Here is a 22,270-nt window from a genome sequence, read left to right as displayed (position 1 = left end):
TCACTAAGCTCGCTACTAATTTCCTCCTCCTCCTCACTCACATCAACCTCGCTATCATTTTCAGGATCACAGTCATCTACTGACACATCAGACACTGTTGCATCATCATCTGATACATCTAAATAAGTATCCTCATGAGGAATAAACTCGTCACTATCGGTATCTGCCAGAGACGCCTGAGAGAAAAATATCCTGTACACCCTCTCTCGTGGTCAAGTGCGTGGTAACTGATTGTCTCTCAGGCAGGCCAAGGAGGTGTAAATTTTGCCTTATGTCAGCAGAAAATATAGTATGATATCTGTAATAGAAATTATAAATAAAATAATGATTTGTCTAAAAGAGGTTACATCACAGATGAGTGAGCAAGCCATTGGTGCCACCGCAACTTAGTCAGGACGTATCTTATGATGTCAGAATTCGTCAGAACTTCGTCACAGTCTTTGTTGTCAAAACACAGAGCTGTTGCTAACACGAGGTCCTCAGAAACAGCCTTACCTGGCTATCCTGAGGCCCATAAGCTGACATTCACTAGAGGGTGTACCAGCATACCACGGTAGCGGTTCCGGTGTCTCACAGGTGTTAACAGGCAATGTATGGGGGTACATCAAAACACATTTTCAGTAAAGAGGGGGTTAACAGTACAGTAGTGCACCAACTTTCGCTACAGCAGGATTCATGGAATCCACTTTCGCGGCATGCACCAAATATTCCCTAACTTCCACTTTCGCTTGAAAAAAATCGATTTTCGCGCACAAATTTTGGGTTTGGGACAATATTTTGAACTTTGAATTTCTTGCACCGCCCGCCCGCAACCCACCGCCATCTTGAATGACGTCATGTCAACACTCTGTCCACCCATTCCCGCCATTGTGTACGAGCGTGCTAGCTCCATTGTGTTGGATTCTCACGGTTCAATGGCCTCTACTATACCTGGTAGTGTGGGGAAAGGGCCTGGTGGTGTGGGGGGAGAGCCTGGTGATGTGGGGGGAGGGCCGGGAGGCAGTGGTGGTGATAAAAAGTGGCCGGGACATTCAAAGTCGGGAGGAAAGGCCAAGGCTAAAAGAGAGTATCGTGTTGGAGTGAAGAAACGGCAGTATAATAATGAAATGAAAAGGAAGATAGTTGAGCACATGGACAAGGGCGCAAAAAACAGTGAAATCTGCCGTATATTTAACATCCCAGAATCGACAGTGCATAGTATGAGGAAACAGCATGGTGGTAGCGAGGCAGCAAGAGGTGGCGCCAATACGTCTGGCGTGGCTAAATAAGCCCGCCACGCGCCTCGTATACTTACCCCCAACATCCATTAAACACCTCAACCTGGTCTCTGTGGTATGTTTCTCCTCATATAATGTGTACTGTACAGTTTTTATTGTTTGTATCTCACAATGCAATGTACAATAGTGATTTGATGTACTGTATTGCAAGTGAAAATGAAAATCTGATGTTACTTTAGGATAATCGGGAACCAATTAGCCTTTTTGCCATAAAGACAATGCCCCAATTTTCGCTAATTCCACTTTGGCGCATTATTTTTGGACCCAATTGGGCGCGAAAATTGGTGCCCCACTGTACTTTGTTAAGACTACATCGTAAAGTAACTGTGATGGAGTGGTTAGTTCAACTTTTGATATGCGTACAAAGATAATTTATAAATTTGGAGGACTATGAGTCTGTATGGTGCAAGGCAGCTGCGTGGGGTCGGTCTTTTCACTGAAAGCCACTGTCCTAACCTTACGTAGCTTAACTGTACCTAAAAATTTAACCAAACGTAGCCTAACCTAACCTCCATTTGGGAAATGGGAAACGAAATCCACCTTTGAGTACATTTCTTCCGTTATGCTGTAAACAATCGTAGTACACCTTAAGAAACGTGATGATAATAACGGGGAAAATTTTAGTCAGGAATAGGTCATTTACCACCCTGAAAATAGGAAAATACAGAACACAAACTGGAGGGGGTTGACACTTGGTGGTTCTTGTGGGATATTATATATATTGCACATGTGTAATAATGTGGATTGTATATTCAATTTTTCGGCTACCCCGCCAAGAGGCAGCGCCGTCATCAGTCGGGACCCGCCACTCATGCAGTAGACTCTCTGTTGTGTTGAGGAGCATTACCCCACTCTTCTTTTGTGTTGTGCACTTGTACTCATATTGGGCAATAATAGAACCTACATTTAAGTGACTCAGTGTTTCTGTGACCCTCCCAAGGTGAAGGTAGTTCCAGGTCTCTGAGAATAAGATACATGGCACAGTGAGTTGCCCAGAGTACTGTGTGCAAGTGCGTCCCCCATTAACGGCCAGTATCATCTCCCCTTCACTCCTAATGACATGGGACAACGCTTTCAGCGACTCTCTGTGTGTCTAGTGCAGAATTTAGTGCCGCATGTGTGTAGTGCAATGCTGTAGTCTCAAGTGTAGTGCAGTGCAGTGCAGTGCAATGCAGTGATGCATTATGGTGGCATTATGGTGGTCAGAGCCCGAGCGTGAGGACGGTGTGTGAGAGGGCCGTGGTATACCCCCTCTTCCCACTGTGGCTAGCCACGCACTGAGGTTGCCAGGGTCACCTGCGGCCACGCACCACCACCAGCTCCCACATGCAGTCATGCGCACTTAGACATTTAACACTAGAAAAAATTTCTTATTTATGGGTTTTCATCTATCTGCTTTGCATTAATCCGAGCCATTGAGGCTTTGACTGCAGAGCAGACCACATGCACGATCATGGGTAAGGGGTAAAAGAAACCTGCAATAGCAACAGAGGAGGACCAGCCCCCTCCCGTGTTGCCAAGGGAGGACGAGTCCCCCCATTTTCAAGCTGCCTTTCTTCCACAGGCAACAATGGATATTGCAGCACTTTTGCATTGAATGGAGGAATGAAGGACAGCACAGGAATGAGCACGTTGTGCAGAGGAAGAGGAACACTGTCGAGAGAGGGAACAGCGCCATGCAGCAGATGAAGTGGCATGTTTTCAGGCCCTCATTTCATAGCTGTGTCCCCCACACTCCAACACCTCTCCACCCTGACCACCCGCAACCAGCCATTTCACTTCGCCCAGTCGCATCCCACACCCACATTCACCCAAGGCGATCATCAACCCACCACCAGCACTTCTTCCAGATGTATCCTTTCAAAATTTCAGAGAATGGAGACTGAAGTGGGTCGACTATTCTACGATGGTTGACCTCCCAAGCTTGCCACTCAGGAAACAGCTGATCCAGTTATGTCTCTCTCTCTCTCTCTCTCTCGAGACACAACATGTGTTAGAGCACAAGCTACAGATGCCCCCAGATGACTCACTCCCTGCTAAGGAGGTGCTGGCCAAGCTGGAGCAGCATGTTAAGGGCCAGAAAATAATGAGGTGTTATGTCGGAATGAGCTTTCCAGTTGCAAACAGATGGCAGGTGAATCTTTTAATGACTTCTATGTTAGGCACAAGAATGCAGCCGAAGCTGTTGAGGTTCGCCGAGGTCAAAGTAAGGTCTGTGAGGAGACTCAGCTTAAGCAAGTGATCCTGATGGGAGTATGAGAGGGTGAATTAGTCCAATGCCTAATCTCACTCACCCCTACCAGCTTGCTGGATGAGGTGGTACAGGAGTGTTATACTTACTTGGCTACAAGAAACATGGCATCAGCAATAACATCTCCTCCTACTGCAGTAAGGGCTACCTTCCAATACAAGAAGGACAAAAAAGAAACCCACAGCGTTAAGGTTGGCCCACCCATAGCAAAGACACCCGACACCCCTTGCACCAGCTGTGGCCGGCTACATAAGGTGCAACTGTGCCCAGCCACAGAATCATAATGCCACAATTGTGGGTGAAAGGGACATTGGTCCAGGACAGTGAGGTGCCCAGTCAACAGTGTTACCTGCAAAATATGTGGTCAAGATGGCCACTATAGCAAGTGCTGCCCTGCTTCCAAGTCCAAACCTCAATGGCAGTGAGGTAGGCAGCCCCCACATGCTAGCAAAGGGTACACTCAGTCCCCCAGTAGTGGTCCACACACCCATGGTCAGCACCCGAGCCACATCAGGAGAGTGAGCTCCACCATGCGCACTAGAGCTGAGCGTCTTCAGCCAATTACCATCACCATCACCTATGGCAAGGTGTCAGGACACTTACAGATGCTCCCCTACACTGGCGCTGATGCCACAGTTGTAGGCCAGGATCACTTGCAGCACCTAGGTCTGTCCAGGTGTGACCTGAAGCCGCTGCCCAAGGCTCAATGCTTCACAGCTGACAGGTTTGAATGGCTTCAGCTCTCAGCACATTCAAAGCAAAAATTACATTTGCCAAAAAGACAACTACACCATGGATAGACGTCCATGAAGGCATACTGACTTCATTGGTGTCCTGCCATGGTTGCAGGGAGTTGGCAATCATCTTGGAGGAGTTTCCAAAGTCATTCCTCAAGATGACTTATGCCAACAGGTTACATGAAGTCGGCAGTGACAAGAGTGGCCTAGCAGTTACACACCAGTTACACACCTGTGGTTGACCATGACACTGCCTCACCCCAGACTATGTCACTACTACTACCTCTCACCAGCAACACAAGCCCCTCACAGGCTAAGGAATACGTCGTGAGGGAGTTCAGTGATGTGCTTGTGACCAAGGAGGACTTGAAGAATAAGCCACCCGGGAAAATGGTTGGTCCACCCATGAAGATTCACCAAAGGGGAGATGTGAAGCCTTTTGCCTTACATATCCCTCGCCTGATCCCCCTTGCCTTTCGAGAGTCAGTGAAATGTGGTGGACTCTATGGTTGCCCAAGGTATCATTACTCCTGCAGGTGATGATCAGTCTCTATGGTGCCACCCCCATGTAGCTGTTCCCAAGCCCGACAGTGGTGTGAGGATCACCACCGATCTGTCCAAGCTGAACAATCAAGTGTCACGTCCAGTGCATCCCTCACCCACCCCCTTTGCTACCATCTGCAGTGTGGACCTGAAGGCAGCTCTGTATACGATGATTGATGCCCTCTGCGACTACTGTCAAATTGAGCTCGCTGAGGAGGACCAGCCACTTACCACATTCATCACACCATACAGCCATATCCAATATTGCCACGGCCCTGTGGGTTTTGTTGCAACAGAAGATTTTTTTTTTTTTTTTTTTTTTTCCATGTGTCCAACTCTGGGCCTAGGCTTCACAGCCTGCTTTCAAGGCCCAGTAGTCCTCCTACGTACCGCACACATCTACATGTCGTCACTTCAGCGCTAACACCCACCGTTCATATTGAATAAATGCTAGGGCTGTCTCATACAGGACTGGCGTATTAGCTGGGGTATTTTTACGACATGTCGGTGGGTCTGCTGGTAGATCAGTAAAGTCTGATATTTATGAATTTCAAATCCTTAAACTGTTCCCTGCCCCAGCGGGATTTGAACCCGGGTCCTTTAGGATTACAGGCCAACTCTCTACCGATTGAGCCACCGCCTCCCCCACCGCCCTCTGTCTCTGAGGGGACGTAGTATTACAAGGTGTGACAAACTGTGAAGGTCGTTGATGATGTTCTCCTGTACGACGAGTACTACTTCATGCTTACGCTGCATCCACGATGTGCTCGCCAGGTGCCAGAAACATGGGATCACACTCAATGCAGACAAGTTTATTTTAGCTGCAACTGCAGTATCTTTCTGTGGATATATCCTGTCCATGGATGGCATAGCGGCTGACCCAGTTAAGATCAAGGTATTAGCAGACTTTGCCACTCTAGCCAACCTTACAGACCTGAGGTCTTTTATGGGCCTGGTGAACCAATTGGCAGAGTTCTCCCCAAACATCTTAGAAGCTGCACAGCCCTTGCATCCCCCCAACCTCTAGGATACACAGTTCGAATGACCAAACTTCCCTGAAAACTTGTATATGGAGCCGATTTTTCAACTCTTACAGAAGTAAAAAGTTTTATGCCCAAGGTTTAGAGCATGAATTTACACACCTTATGCCACAAACCAGAGCATTTTAAACCAACTGGTTCATGAGCTATAGCCCTTCAAAGCTGAAAAATTTACCCTTCCAGGCAGGGTGACTTCAGTTTTCAATGCGCTCCCACCCTATCTCACCCTCATTCCTCCCCTCCCATTACCTTCCTCACCCACTCTCATCACCCCTTCCTCCCCTCCTTCCCCCTCCCCCCTACCCTCCTTCCCCCTCCCCCTACCCTCCTCCCCCCTGCCTCTCCCTTCAGAATTTTCCAGCTCCTTCCCCCCCCCCCCCTCAAACAATAGCATGCAAAATAATTATGTTGGTGTTCCTCACTCACTCCCAACACTCTTCCCCCCCAACACTTCTCCCCTCCCCACCTTCCCTCCCCCCATCCCCTTCCTCATAGTTGTGTAGCTGTCAAAATAAAAAGAAATTGAGCCAAAGCATGCAAAACCTTCTTCTTGGTGTTACTCACACACTTCACCATCCCGTCTTCCCTCACCCCTTCCCCCCTCACCCTTCCCCCCTATCCCCTCCCTGAGCTGTCAGATCAAGTAGATGTAAGAATTTCAAGGGGAAAAAAAGCTAAACCTTGCAAATTAATGGTAATGGTGTAAGAGAAAGACAAACACACAAATACACAATTTATTTAAAAAAAAAACAAAAAAAACATTACAGTACCAACATTTACATGAAACATGACGGTGCATTCACATAGGTATGGGACTTGACACCACAAGCAGATAAAGTCAGAGGACTTGACTTACAGAAAATGAAGAAACTGCTAAGATAGTATACTTTAGGTACATCGACAAAGGTGGTGGGTCATGTAAAGGACACGAAAACAACAGCAGTTTACCGTATAAGCCATTATTACCAAATTCCGGGTCACAAGGGTCAGGCTAAAAATAGCCAGCAATACTGACACAGGCCATATACTATGGCCGCATGGCATATATAAAATATTGCAAATGCAGCGATATTGCAGAGGAAAGCTTGTAAATATATATATATATATATATTTGCCGTATACGTGGAAGACGTATGTAAGATATTCACGGAAGAGATAGGCGCAGCGTGTGAGGCGGTTTGTGGAGTGAGGAGGAGATTCAAGGGTGTGCAAGTGACAGCATGGTGGAATGATGAGGTGAAACGAGCTGTGGAACAAAAGAAGAAGGCATATGGTGAATGGTTGGCGAGTAGAGGTAGGGGAGAAGATGAGAGAGAGAAGAGAGAGGTATATGTGAGCAGGAGAAGGGAGGTTAAGAGACTGGTGAAGGAGAGTAAGAAGAAAGTGGATGAAGAGTTTGGGAGGAATCTGAGTGTGAAATGGAGGGAGAGTAAGAAATTGTTTTGGAAGGAGGTAAAGAAAGTAAGGCAGTGTGAAAGGGGAAACAGTAGGGGAGTGAAAGATAGGAATAATAGATTGTTGGTGGAGAAGAGAGAGAAATTGAGGAGATGGAAGGAGCACTTTGAGGATTTGTTGAATGTAGAGAGTGAGAGCAGTGTGAGTATAAGTGGTTGGGAAATGGCTGGGAGAAGAAGAGATGAGAGGAGGGAGGGAGAGATCAGTAGGGCGGAAGTAGTGGAAGCGATGAAGAAGATTAAGCTGAGAAAGGCCCCAGGAATTGATGGAGTGTGTGGTGAAATGCTTAGGTATGGGGGTGAGATTGTTGTGGAGTGTGGAAGTTGTGTAGATTGGCTTGGGAAGAGGGAAGGGTTCCAGAGGACTGGAAATCAGGTATAATTGTTCCTCTGTACAAAGGAAGGGGAGAGAGAAGTATGTGGTAACCATAGGGGTATTTGCCTTCTTAGTGTGACTGGTAAAATATATGGTAGAATACTCATTGATAGGGTTAGGCATATGACAGAGGAGCTAGTTGGAGAAGAACAAGGGGGATTTAGGAAGGGAAAAGGGTGTGTAGATCAGATATTTGTTCTAAGATGTTTAGTGGAGAAGTATCTAGAGAAGGGAAGGAAAGTGTATGCTGCCTTCATGGACTTGGAGAAAGCTTATGACAGAATAGATAGGCAAGGTATGTGGAAGGTATTAAGAATATATGGAGTGGAGGGGAAATTGTTGAGTGCTGTGAAGAGTACGAGTATGTACGAGGGAGCTAGGGCTACGGTGCGTGTGGATGGTGAGCTGAGTGAGTTCTTTGATCTCAATGTGGGACTGAAACAGGGGTGTGTGATGTCTCCATGGCTGTTTAATATATATATGGATGGGGTTGTAAAGGAGGTGCAAGGTAGGGCAGTGGATGTGGGGCTGGCCCTAATGAATGAGGGTGAGATTTGGAAGCTTCCTGTGTTGCTGTTTGCTGATGATATAGTATTGTTGAGTGAAGGTGAATGGGAGTTGCAAGGTTTGGTGAATGAATTTGGGACAGTGTGTAGGAGGAGGAAGCTGAAAGTTAATGTTTGAGAGGAATGACGTCACAGAGTGTGCAGTGAGGTTGGATGGTGAGGATATGGAGAATGTGAGTGCATTCAAGTACTTGGGTAGTGTGATGAGTAAGGATGGAACTTTGGGGGATGAGGTACGTGAAAGGGTACAGCAGGGAAGGAAGGTTGTTGGTACACTGAAAGCAGTGATGAGAAATAGGGAGGTGAGTATGGAAGTTAAGAAGTCACTGCATGATGGTATTGTGATCCCTACCCTGACGTATGGAAGCGAGGCGTGGACCTTGCAAGAGGGGAACAAGCCAAGAGTGAGAGCAGTGGAAATGAGTCACTTGAGAGGGGCATGTGGAGTGACGTGGAGGGACAGGTTGACGAATGAAGAAGTGAAGGAACGTTGTGGGGTAGATGTGGATGTGGTTGAGAAGATTAGGAGAAATACACTGAGGTGGTTTGGACATGTGGAGAGAATGGAGAATGAAAGACTGACTAAGAGGGTGTATGTATGTGAGGTGGAGGGAGGGAGAGGGAGGGGTAGACCGGGGATGAGGTGGAGGGATGGAGTTGAGAGGTATATGAGGGAGGGGGGGGTGAGTTGGGGGAAGGGTAGTCAAATGGTGGGTGACAGAGTGACTTGGAGGCGTTTTGTCTGCGGCCACCCTTTGCGGGATTAGGGCGTCGGGCTATAGATAGATAGATAGATAGATAGTAAACCCTCATTAACACGTACTTCAGTAAATCGTATTTCGGGATGACTCGTAGAGGCTGTCATGGAAAAATAAAAAAAAGATATCAACTGGTAAAATTTTCCATTAATTAGTGGAAACATGAGGTAATGAGATTAAAGTCATAGCCGTGACGCAAGAGGGTCCACGTGGTAACATGTTTTGGAGAGAATAGTTTGTATTAACCCCTTTACTCGGGGAGGGGAAATGCAAGTTAGGCGTGTAAACAAACATCTAACTTGCACCCCTGCCTCTGCGATGCTCAGTTTGCCGCCATCTTTTGCTTGCGATGCATCTCTCTCTGTTCACTAGTGTTTTTGATTGCATTACATTTTGTTTATTGAGCTAAAAGACCACATACCCTGCCATCATGCCTTCTGACGGTAGCAAGAGAACCAGTGTACCATACAGGAGGAAGGGCATTGAGCTGAAGAGCCATACTCTGCAGGAGAAGCTGAAGATGTTGGCTCGATGCAATGCTGACGTTTCGACTCGTTCAGTTTGTGCTGAGTTTGATATCAAACCCAGCACATTTTAGGTTAAGTGATGTAAGTAATACAGTACTGTAATGGCCTTTACAGTGTATAGTATAGTAATCTAAGTGTGTGTACTGTAAGTGCTCAAAGTATTAAGTGTTTTTATTAGAAAAGTGTTCAGTAACATGACCTAGAGCACGCTGCCAAAGGCTTCCTCCAAGCCTGAATGCTTCCCTGCAGTACCAAAACAAGGTAAGGTTCTATTAGTTTTATTTTTTTTTTAATGTACCGTACTGTATAATGAGGTTTTGGAGTGGGGGGAGACTCCGATAACTCGTAAAAATGCTAACTCGTAGAGGGTTGGAACCCAATTATCACGAGTTAACGAGGGTTTACTGCATATATACAGTATATATGTGTGTGTGTGTGTGTGTGTGTGTGTATATATATATATATATATATATATATATATATATATACATATATATATATATATATATATATACCTGTATATACATGTACTATATATATATATATATATATATATAGTATACATATATAAATATGTACAGTAATCCTCGTGTTTCACTGCCTGGATGTTCCTCCAAAACCATGCAAAATGTAAAACATCGAAGTGTGAAGTTAAGAATCAGTGGGAAAAATAGAGGAGTGTTCCGGTGGGACATGTACCAACCCTGTCAAATGAAGGAGTGTTGAGGGTAGATGGGCTAGTTACTAGGTGACATGGGCCTCTCTGGGAAAGCTCCAACACCTAGGCCAAAGCCTTTGAAGTTGAACTCAGGCTCCAGCACCTGCACTTCCTCTCTGTCCACTTCTCCTCCTTCATCCACCCCTTCTGGCATGTCCAAGTCTTGCAGAATAGCAGCCACATTCTGTCGGTCATGAAAATATTGTGTGATCTGGGCTTGTCTCTGCTCCTGTATTTTTCTGTTTTAGAGGGCCATCATGTGAGACTTCAGATCAGTCAAGGTTTATAGGATGTTGGTAGCCTCAGGCATAGTCCTCCTCCATACTCTTGGCACAAATTTTGCCACTCCTGAATTATAGAAGTCTAGAAAAATATCCCACTTCCTCTGTATCTCTCTTGTTTCTCTGAATTTTCTCCAATCTGCATTTTCGAAAAGTTTTCTCAAACCTGTAAAGTTTGCTTTCCCAAAGTTGTATCTTCCCTGCCTATAAATCTAGTCTCTTGGCTCCATGTTCCCTGTTATCATCTGGAACTCAGTGACCACATGATCACTTTTTCCAATTGGACACAGATATTCCAATGATTCTGTTACATCGGGTTCTTTGGTAAACAGTAAGTCTAGTCTTGCTGGTGTGTCCTCACCTCATAACCATGTCTCTTCTTTGACCCATTGCATCATCACATTGTTCTTTGTTATATTTAATAATGTAGTGCCCCACGAATCTTCGATGCCTCCTGAGTCCCATTCCTCCCAGTTCACCTCTTTACAATTGAAATCACCCATTAAAATTGTGTTGTTGCTTTTCTCAGTCATTTTCTGTAAATAACTAGCCATGTCTGACAATATTTCCTGGTATTCATCATCACTCCATGCTCTTGTTGTAGGGGGAACATATGCTACTGCCATATCTCTCTTGCTATTCTCTCCAGTTTCTAATTTCATATTTATCACTTCGGCCCTGCCTTCTCCCATTTCCACGGTATCTACATTCATGTTATTCTTCACTACTATCATCACTCCTCCTCCCGTTTTTTCATTTCTGTCTCTTCTCTACAGTTTGTATTTACCTTCTCCCATATGAACATCAATATCTTATCTTAATTTGGTCTCTACAAAGCACATAACATCAGGTTCATGTCCCCCCCAAAAATTGTTGATTTCTAGCCTTGCCGATATTAAATCATCAGCATTCGCATATGCCACCTTGCAGTTATTTTTGATGTTTTTTATACCTTCTTTTCTCCTTTATACCTTCTTTTCTCCTTCTCTTCGTTGGTACCACTTCCTTAATTTCTGATCCATGACTTTCCAACAAAACACTGTCTTCTCTTCCTCCGTTCTCTGCTCTTTTTTTTACCTTTGCTTCCTTTACTAACTCCTTTATTTTAGCTCTTTCTTTCTTATTTGCATCTCTCCTTATCCAAACATTTTTGAACCCTTCCTTGTCTGATAATTTCCGTGTTCTATTGATAATTTCGTTTCCTGTTGCCTGTGACTTAAACTTTACCTTCAATGGCCTTGCCTCTCCCTCCTTGTACTTTCCTAACCTAAACACCTCTTCAATCTCTTCTTAATTTTCGTTGTTTTCCTTCATGACTACTGATATAATTTCTTTAACCATACTCAGTTCTTCTCTTTCTCTTTCTAATCTTACTGTCATACGTTTTTCTTTAACTCCTGAAATTATTACACATTTTTTCTTATCTGCTACATCCTAACTAAAGATTCTCTTCTTCTTAGCACCCTAACCACTTCTCTCTCCACCTTTTCCTTGCTTTGTTGTTCTATAACCTCTTTCAAATTTACATTTCCATCTCCCTGAATTTTCTTCCACCCCTTATATTGCTCCTTGATTTCTTTAATGTGCTCATCCTGTATTCTTGATTTGGATTCATACTCATCTAGTTTGCTTTTCATCATGTCTCTTTCTTCTTCCAACTTCTTATTCTCCCTCTTAAGCTGTTTTATTTCATTAGAGGCTGATTCATTGGTCACTTTTAATTCAGTAACTTCTCTTTCTTGTTCGTCACTACATGTACAAATTTTTTCCAGTTTATTTCGCAGACTTGTGATCTCGTTTTCCTGCTCCATGGTCCATTCCTGTAATTCTTTAATTACTGCCCATACCTTTTATATCTCCTGGACTTTCCTCTCTTCTGTTTTCTCTACACCTGCTATTCTTGTTTGTTTCAACTTACTACTTCCATTTCCCACGTCCTCTTTAGAGAAGCCCTCGAACTCTCTCTCGCCACTTGTGCACATTGCACCGTCCCTTTCCGCCATGATTCAACCATATGGAGACTTTCTGTTTTCACTGTTCTTTTTATGACTGAAACCACATTTTTTTAACTACTGTCTGACGGGACCACCACTCATGCACTCATTAACATAATCGCAGATAGGCTGGTTTTCTTTTCATCGCTGATTCAGCGATTATTTCCCCACAATCCAGGAAGAGCTCCTTCTCTGTTGACAACCTGTGTGTGTGTGTGTGTGTGTGTGTGTGGCGGGTCAGTCATAGCAAGGAAGGATGGGGTCAGGTGAAGACATTGACAAGGGGGTGAGGTGATAATTGCAGAGTAGGGGTGGGGGAGAGAGAGAGAGAGAGAGGATAGCACAGAAGTAGGAATGGAGTAGAAAGGCGATGGGGTAGAGGGAAAGAACTTTGTGACCTCAGTAATTATGGGATGAGGATTGGGTTGGAGAGCGCAAGAGAGAGAGAGGATAGCACAGAAGTAGGTATGGAGTATAAAGGAGATGGGGTAGAGGGAAAGAACTTTGTGACCTCTATAATTGTGGAATTAGGCTTGGGTTGGAGAGAGAGAGAGGAATGGGGTTACGAAAAAAAAAAAGACTTACGAAAGGCCTACAAGAACCAATTATTTTCGTAAGTTGAGGACTGCCTGTACCTAACTTCAAATCCTCTGGAACTCTGCCTTTCTACATCTTTCACATCCATTCGACTACTATTTCTCCCCAGTGCTTCAAAATTTCACCACACACTCCATCAATTCCTGGGGCTTTCCCCATTTTGACTTTCTTCAGTGCTTCCACAACTACCATCCTACTGATTTCTTCCCCTCTTCTCACACCTCTCTGTCTCCCAGCCATTCCCCAGCCACTTATACTTGCATTACTTTCATTTTGTTTGTTCAACAATTCCTTGAAGTGTTCTCTCCATCTGCTCACTTTTTCTCACATCTCCACTAGTAATCTACCGATTTATCGTTCACTCCCCGACCAACTTCTGTGACACCCTGTTTAACTCTCTTTATCTATTTCCAGAAGATTTTCTTACATTCCCTTCACTTTACACTCAAATTCCTTCCAATTTCCTCATCCACTCTCTGCTTACTCTTCCAAATTCCTCATCCACTCTCAGCTTACTTTCTCATACTAATCTTTTCACCTCTGTCTTCCTCTCTATATATAACTATCTCATCCATCTCTCAACTTCTTCCACGCCCCTGTTTCTAATCCACTCATTATATGCTTTCTTCTTTTGTGCCACAGCCTCTCTCACCTCATCATTCCACCATGCTATTCCCTGAACCCCCTTTCATCTTCTCTTCACCCCACACACCACCTCACATGCTGCACAGATTGCGTCTGAATATCTTGCATACACCTTCCACGTCCTTCATCTGCTCCAATTCATATTTATCCAATCGCTCCTCCATTTCTCTCTTATATTCTGCCTTTTTATTCCATCCTCTTGTAACCTTTCCACCCTCCTTATATGAACTACTACTTCCTGTCCTTACACACGCATGCATGCACGCACGCAACGCACACACACACACACACACACACACACACACACACACACACACACACACACACACACACACACACACACACACACACACACACACACACACACACTATCTATCTATCTATAGCCCGACACCCTAATCCCGCAAAGGGTGGCCACAGACAAAACTCCTCCAAGTCACTCTGTCACCCATCATTTGACTACCCTCCCCCCAACTCACCCCCCCCTCCCTTATATACCTCTCAACTCCATCCCTCCACCTCATCCTCGGTCTACCCCTCCCTCTCCCTCCCTCCACCTCACATACATACACCCTCTTAGTCAGTCTTTCATTCTCCATTCTCTCCACATGTCCAAACCACCTCAGTGTATTTCTCCTAATCTTCTCAACCACATCCACATCTACCCCACAACGTTCCTTCACTTCTTCATTCGTCAACCTGTCCCTCCACGTCACTCCACATGCTCCTCTCAAGTAACTCATTTCCACTGCTAGTAGTAGTAGTAGTAGTAGAATCATGTCATGACAAGTATATAAACAAGATGATAAAGTTGATGTACTCAAATGTGGATGGAATGGTATCTAAATTACTAGAGATGAATGATTATGTCAGAGATAATGAACCACAAATAATATGCCTAACTGAAACAAAATTAACACCAAGGATATCCAATGACATACTAAAATTAGAGGAATACAATATATGGAGAAGAGACAGAAATTTAAAAAAAGGAGGAGGAATTATAATATTAACTAAGAAAAATCTAAAAGTCAGTGAAATAAAACTAGGTACACCATCACAGGTAGAACTGATTGCAGTAGAGATCAACACATCTGAAGGTTAAATAATTGTAGCCAATTTGTACATGCCACCCAGATCAAACACAAGGGAAAGAGATGAATATGAGGACCTGGCAGAGAGTACAATTCAAAGTTTAAGATCATTACTACATAAAGTGGAAGAGAAATCAGAAAGAATTATAATAACTGGGGATTTCAATACAAATATAAATTGGAATACTCTAGATATAAGTAGCCAAGAAAGCTGTTGGGACCAAAAGCTCCTGGATCTCATACACGAGTTCTTCGTAACGCAACATGTGAGGGAAACCACCAGAAAAAGAGGACTTTATGTACCTTCAGTGCTAGATCTAATATTTACTAGGCAAGAAAATGATATTGACAGTTTAATATATCACCCTCCACTCGGCAGAAGCGATCATGCAGTACTAAATTATAACTTCAGGATAGCATATGACATAGTAAACAGCAATGACAGTTACAAAAAGAGCCTAAACTATAAAAAGGGAAATTGTCAAGACCTAAAGAAGTATTTCTTGGAAGTTGATTGGGAAAATGAGCTTAGAGGACAAGATTTAAATGCTGTATATAAAAAATTTTGTGAATTTTATGAAATAGGAAAGTGTGAGAGAATGGGAGTATGGATGGGGTATATGTGCAGGAGTAGGTGAGAATGAGAGGGCAAAGGAAGGAGTATGTATAGTTGTGAGTAAAAGATGGAAGAGGAGCATAAGACAGTATGGATCAGTTGGGTCAAGGATTGTGTGGGTAAAGTTGAAAGTTGGAATACAAATGTGGGCGATTGTGTGTGTGTATGCGCCAACGCAAGATCGTGCTAGAAGAGTGAGAGAAGAGTTCTGGACAAATGTAGAAGTGTGCATGGAAAAGTTTGGAAGGAATGAGAGAGTGTTTTTGATTGGTGATATGAATGGTAAAGTTGGGAATGTGAAGGTGGATGGAATAGTTGATGAGTGGGGTGTGCCTGCTGAGATAGATGAGAATGGGAGTGCGTTAGTGGACATTTGTGGTGGGAGGGGGTTGGTGATAGCCAATACCCTCTTCAGGCATAAAATGATTCACAGGTATACATGGCGAGTGATGAGAAGGGTGGGTGGTGAACTGAATGAAAGGAAGGCAATGATTGATTATGTGTGTGTGGATGAAGGGATGCGAAGATGTGTAATGGATGCAAGAGTGTATAGAGGTTGGGGGAGTGGACTTTCTGACCACTACTTGGTGATGGCCAGAATTAAAGTACAAGAAAGTTGGAGGAATAGAAGAAGGGAAAGACGAGAGGAAGGAGTAGTTGCAAGGAGAGTGGAAAGGTTACAGGAGGATGAGAAAAAGGCAGAGTATAAGAGAGAAGTGGAGGAACGATTGGTCAAATATGAATTGGAGCAGATGGGAGACGTGGAAGGTGTGTGTAGAATATTTACAGAAGAAATATGTGCAGCATGTGATGTGGTGTGTGGAAGGAAGAGAAGACGGAGGGGGGTGCAAGGAACAGCGTGGTGGACTGAAGAGGTGAAATAGGCTGTGGCACAAAAGAAGAAAGCATACAATGAATGGATGAGAAATAGGGGCGTGGAAGAGGTTGAGAGGCGGAAGAGAGAGTTATATGTAGAAAGGAAGAGAGAGGTGAAAAGATTAGTAAGAGAGAGTAAGAAGAGAGTGGATGAGGAATTTGGAAGAAATTTGAGTGTAAAGTGGAGGGACTGTAAGAAAATGTTCTGGAGAGAGGTGAAAAGAGTAAGACAGGGTGGAAGTGAAGTTAGCAGGGGAGTGAAAGATAAAAATGGTAGATTACTAGTGGAGAAGGGAGAAAAAGTGAGCAGATGGAGAGAACACTTTAAGGAATTGTTGAACGTAGAGGATGGAAGTAATGCGAGTATAAGTGGCTGGGGAATGGCTGGGAGAAGGAGGGAGGTGAGAAGACAGGAAGAAATCAGTAGGATAGAAGTTGTGGAAGCAATGAAGAAAGTTAAATTGGGGAAAGCCCCAGGAATTGATGGAGTGTGTGGTGAAATGCTGAAGCACGGGGGAGAGATAGTAGTAGAATGGATGTGGAAGATGTGCAGATTGGCCTGGGAGGAAGGTAGAGTCCCGGAGGATTGGAAGTCAGGTATAATTATTCCCTTGTACAAAGGAAAAAGGGAAAAAGAAGTGTGTGGTAATCATAGGGGCATTTGTCTTCTTAGTATAATAGGAAAAGTGTATGGTAGGATACTTACTGACAGAGTTAGAGAAAGAACAGAGAAATTAGTTGGAGAAGAACAGGGAGGCTTTAGGAAGGGAAGAGGTTGTGTAGATCAGATATTCATTCTCAGATCTTTAGTGGAAAAGTTTCTAGAGAAGGGAAAGAAGTTGTATGCGGCATTCATGGATTTGGAGAAAGCATATGACAGGGTGGATAGACAAGGATTGTGGAAAGTGTTAAGAATATATGGAGTAGATGGAAAGTTGTTGAATGCTGTGAAGAGTATGTACGATGGTGCGAAGGCTACAGTGCGTGTGGATGGTGAACTAAGTGAATTTTTCCCTTTGAAGGTTGGGTTGAAACAGGGATGTGTCATGTCTCCATGGTGAGAGAGGATAGTGTTTGGAAACTCCCTGTACTGTTGTATGCTGATGATACTGTGTTGGTGAGTGAAGACGAAGGAGAGCTGCAAGGCTTGGTGGATGAGTTTGGGAGTGTGTGTAAGAAACGGAATCTAAAGGTGAATGTAGGGAAGAGTAAAGTGATGATCTTTGAGAGAGGTGAAGTCAGTGAATGTACAGCGAGGTTGGATGGTGAGGAATTGGAAAATGTGAGTACGTTTAAGTACTTGGGCAGTGTGATGAGTAAGGATGGAGGTTTGGAGGGTGAAGTGCTTGAAAGGGTACAGCAGGGAAGAAAGGTTGCTGGTTCCTTGAAAGCAGTGATAAGAAACAGGGAAGTGAGCATGGAAGTGAAAAAGTTACTACATGACAGTATTGTGATACCAACTCTAACGTACGGAAGTGAAGCTTGGACGTTGTTGGAAGGACACAAGTCAAGAGTGAGAGCAGTGGAAATGAGTTATTTAAGAGGAGCCTGTGGAGTCACATGGAGAGACAGGCTGACGAATGAGGATATAAAGGAGCGTTGTGGTGTTGATGTGGATGTGATAGGAAGCGTTATGAGGAACACACTGAGGTGGTTTGGCCATGTGGAGAGGATGGAGGGTGAAAGACTGAGGAAGAGAGTGTATGTGAGTGAGGTGGAGGGGGAAAGAGGGAGGGGGAGGCCGAGGATGAGATGGAGGGATGGGGTGGATAGGTATATGAGAGAGGGGGGTGTGAGCTGGGAGCATGGGAGTGAAATGGCGTGGGACAGGGCGACTTGGAGGCGATTTGTTTGTGGCCACCCCAAACGGGATTGAGGCGTCTGGCAATAGATAGATAGATGAAATAGGAGTCCAGAAGTACATCCCACAGCACAAAGAAGCAGATAAGAAAATACAGAAATGATTCAATACAGTATGTAAAAAATCAAAAGAAAGAAGAGATTTGTTGTGGAATAGATGCAGAAGACATAATAGTGAAAGGGCGTATAATAATTACAAACAGGCAAGAAACGATTATACAAGAATAAGGAGGGAAGCCCCAAAACAGTTTGAGGAGGATATAATAAATAAAAGTAGTGATCAACCAAAGCTGTTTTACAGCTATATCAGAAGCAATACCAAAGTAAAAGATATAATACAATCAATTACGGACGAGGGAATCACTTATACACAAGAGAAAGATATTTGTGAAGCACTAAATAAGAATTTCCAATTAGTTTTTATAGAAGAAAAAAATTTTGAGAGGGACTATGTGGAACATGCATGTCCACACATACTACCAGATATACAAATAGCAGAAAAAGTAATACAGGAGGAGTTAAGTAGATTAGACAGAGGAAAAGCAAGTGGTCCTGATGAAATTTCATGTTGGGTACTACGAGAATGTGCAAAAGAGTTAAGTAAACCATTATTTTTAATTTTCAAGAAATCCTTGAGTCAAGGTAAACTACCTGATATTTGGAAAAAAGAAAATATTGTCCCCTTATTCAAGAAAGGAAATAGACAAAATCCACTCAACTACCGACCAGTATCACTGACCAGTGTTGTAAGCAAGGTATTAGAAAAGCTTATAAGAAAAGCTTGGGTAAATCATCTAGAAGAACACAGTATGATAACAGAAAGACAGTTTGGTTTCAGGAAAGGAAAATCATGTGTTATTAATCTGTTGAGCTACTATGACAGAGTAACAAACACAATACAGGAAAGGGAAGGATGGGTGGACAGTATCTATTTAGATTTCAAGAAAGCTTTTGACAGAGTACCACACCAAAGACTTTTATGGAAACTGTACCATCAAGGAGGAATTCGAGGCAAACTGTTTTGTTGGATGCAAGACTTTCTCATAAAAAGAGAAATGAGAACAGTACTAAGAGGAAACTACTCATCATGGAAAGAAGTGACTAGTGGAGTACAACAGGGTTCAGTGCTGGCACCAATCATGTTTTTTGTGTATATAAATGATATAGACAGTAACACTGGAAATGAGAGCTATCTGAATATGTTTGCAGATGATGCAAAAATACAAAGGAGAATTGCTAACACAGACTCTTGTAAAGAGCTACAAGAAGAATTAAATAAACTTCATGAATGGAGTAGTACATGGCAAATGGAATTCAATGTGGACAAGTGTCATGTAATCAAGTTTGGTAAAAGCGGAAAAAGACCGGATTGGGATTATAAGTTAGGAAATAAAACCCTATACACATCAGAAAGACAGAAAGACCTAGGTGTGATCATCAATAACAGACTATCTCCGGCTGACCACATCAGCGAGAAGGTACGGAACATGTATACCATCCATCCATCCATTGCCAGACGCCATGTATCCCAGACGGGGTGGCCAAGGGCTTAGAGTTAATTGTTTTACAGGGAGGGGCACTAATCCTCCACCAACCCCACTTGACGTAGGGATGCCAACAGCATCTGGTGTTCCCAGGCGGTCACCCATCCAAGTACTAACCAGACCCAACGTTGCTTAACTTCGCTGATCGAACGGGAAGCGGTGTACTCAACGTGGTATGGCCGTTGGCCAACATGTATACACTGCTTGCAAATATGAGAATAGCATTGACATACATAAATGAAGACATGCTAAGAAGGATAATAACATCATTCATTAGACCAACCCTGGAATATGCATCAGTAGTCTGGAGTCCTCATCTCAAAAAGCACATAGACAAGATTGAAAAAGTTCAAAGGGCCGCTACAAGATGGATACCAAGCTTAAGGGACCTAAGCTACGAAGAAAGACTAAATAAACTGAATCTACCAACACTACAGGAGTGAAGGAAAAGAGGTGACATGATAATGCTATATAAGTGCATATCAGGGAAGGAGAAAATAGACATAAATGATTACTTAACATATGGAGAAGCATCAGCAAGAGGACACTGCAAAAAACTGCATAAGAAGAGAGGTGATAAAGACGTAAGGAAATTCAGTTTCCCAAACAGAGCAATTGATCAATGGAATGCACTACCGAATGAAATAGTGTGTGCCAAAACAATTCACAAATTTAAGGATATGTACGATAAATATGGTTTAAGACACGGGACAGTACGAGCTTGACTCATTCCTGTAAAGATACAATTAGGTAAGAAAAATTAGGTAAGAACACACACACACACAGAAAGAAATGTAAAATATTGGAAATGGGTAAAAGTACCAAGAGGCCATCACTGAATTATCTGATGGGTAATGAACCAGTCACAAATGCGAGAGAAGAGAAAGATTTGGGAGTGCTGGTCCAGGATAGTTTGTCCCCTGAAAAACATATTAACAAGATAGTTAGAGAGACATATAAAATCTTGACTAACATAAGAGTAGCATTTCATTACATGGATGAGATGATGAAAAAATTTATTGTGGCCATGATCTGCCCCAGGTTAGAATATGCCGCCGTAGTGTGGTCTCCACATAAAAAGAAAGATATAAACAAAATTGAGAGAATACAAAGAACAGCAGCCAAGATGGTCCCCAGCCTGGCAGATGTCGTATAGAGAGAGACTGGAAAAGCTGGATTTGTCTTCCTTAGAGGAAAGGAGAGAGAGAGGCGACATGATTGCAGTGTTTAGGACCATGATGGGAGTAGATAAAATTGACAGAGAGGATATGTTTGTATGGGATAGGAGAGTAACAAGACACAGAATGAAATTGAAGAAACCAAGCTGCTTCAAGGATATCAAGAAGTATAGTTTTCCTTATAGATGCATAGACCTCTGGAATAGCCTGGATAAAGAGATTGTTCAGTCTAAAAACTTAAAACAAGTTTAAAGCAAAATTTGACTTATCGAGAAACGGAGACGGGACCCCACGAGTGTAGCTCATTTCCCGTATATCACAGTTCGGTAATTACAGTTAGGTAATTACACAAAATTAATGAACAAGTACTATCTATCTGTCTATTGCCAGATGCCATAATCCCGTAAGGGGTGGCCATATGACTTTAAGTTATTTGTTTTACAGGGAGGAGCACTGACCCTCCACCAACCCACTTGTTGACACGTGAGGAGCATGTATAGTTTGGTTATATGGTTACCACCCAGTGTTGTAAATGGTTTCTTGGCTTACAGAAAACCATTTGGCTTGTCACTCAATGTAAAGCCACCTGTAAAGGAAAGAAAAGTAATAAGAAGTGACAGGAAAGATGGGAGAAATAGGAAGATTGGAGGGCAGGCACAGAAAAAGAATGATAAAGGCTAAGGAAGAAATAGGCTGTGTATGGAAAATGTTTTTGGTATGGTCTGAAGATCACCCTGATGCATCAGACAATCGGCAGATCTGGAGAGCCCTTCCCCCCATATAGTCCGAACTAAACAGGTTCCACTGTATATATATATGATCATCATCATTATCATCAGCCATTGTAAGTCCACTGCTGAACAAAGGCCTCCCCCAACCTTCTCCACGAATTCCTTGACTGAGCCAATCTCTGCCATGTTTTCCCTGCAAATCTTTCTACCTCGTCTCTCCATCATCTGTCTGGCCTTTTTTTTTTGCTACGCATACCATCTCTTGGAATCCAGTCAGTCAGCCTCTTGGTCCATCAGTAATCCCTTATTCTTGCTACATGACCTGACCACCTCCATTTCTGTTCTTTTATTACTTCCAAGTAAGATGGAGAAATAGAGAATGGAAAGGACGGGAGGAAGGAGTAGTTGGAAGGAGAGTGGAAAGGTTACAACAGGATGAGAAAAAGGCAGAATATAAAAGTGGAGGAAAGATTGGGTAAATATGAATTGGAGCAGATGGTGGACGTGGAAGGTGTGTGCAAGATATTCACGGAAGAAATATGTGCAGTATGTGATGTGGTGTATGGGGTAAAGAGAAGACGGAAGGGGGTGCAAGGAACAGCATGAT

The 22,270-nt window shown here is 43.4% G+C and overlaps 1 protein-coding gene and 1 non-coding gene across 2 annotated transcripts in view; one reads left to right on the top strand and one right to left on the bottom strand.

Annotated features, from left to right (window-relative positions):
- Marcal1 (SWI/SNF-related matrix-associated actin-dependent regulator of chromatin subfamily A-like protein 1) overlaps positions 1–22,270 on the top strand; it is a 453,729-nt gene that overhangs the window by 292,994 nt on the left and 138,465 nt on the right. The gene's annotated exons all lie outside the window — the stretch shown is intronic.
- LOC145414311 (5S ribosomal RNA) lies at positions 19,823–19,941 on the bottom strand. The gene has a single exon (XR_013899849.1). It is a non-coding gene; the product is annotated as a 5S ribosomal RNA (ribosomal RNA).

Source organism: Coenobita brevimanus, chromosome 98 (assembly GCF_032717465.1).
Source record: "Coenobita brevimanus isolate Jiangsu-jjx chromosome 98, ASM3271746v2, whole genome shotgun sequence".
NCBI classification, from domain to species: Eukaryota; Metazoa; Arthropoda; class Malacostraca; order Decapoda; family Coenobitidae; genus Coenobita; species Coenobita brevimanus.
The sequence above is the reverse complement of the archived record's forward strand: the minus strand, read 5'-3'. Positions and strand labels throughout refer to the sequence as shown.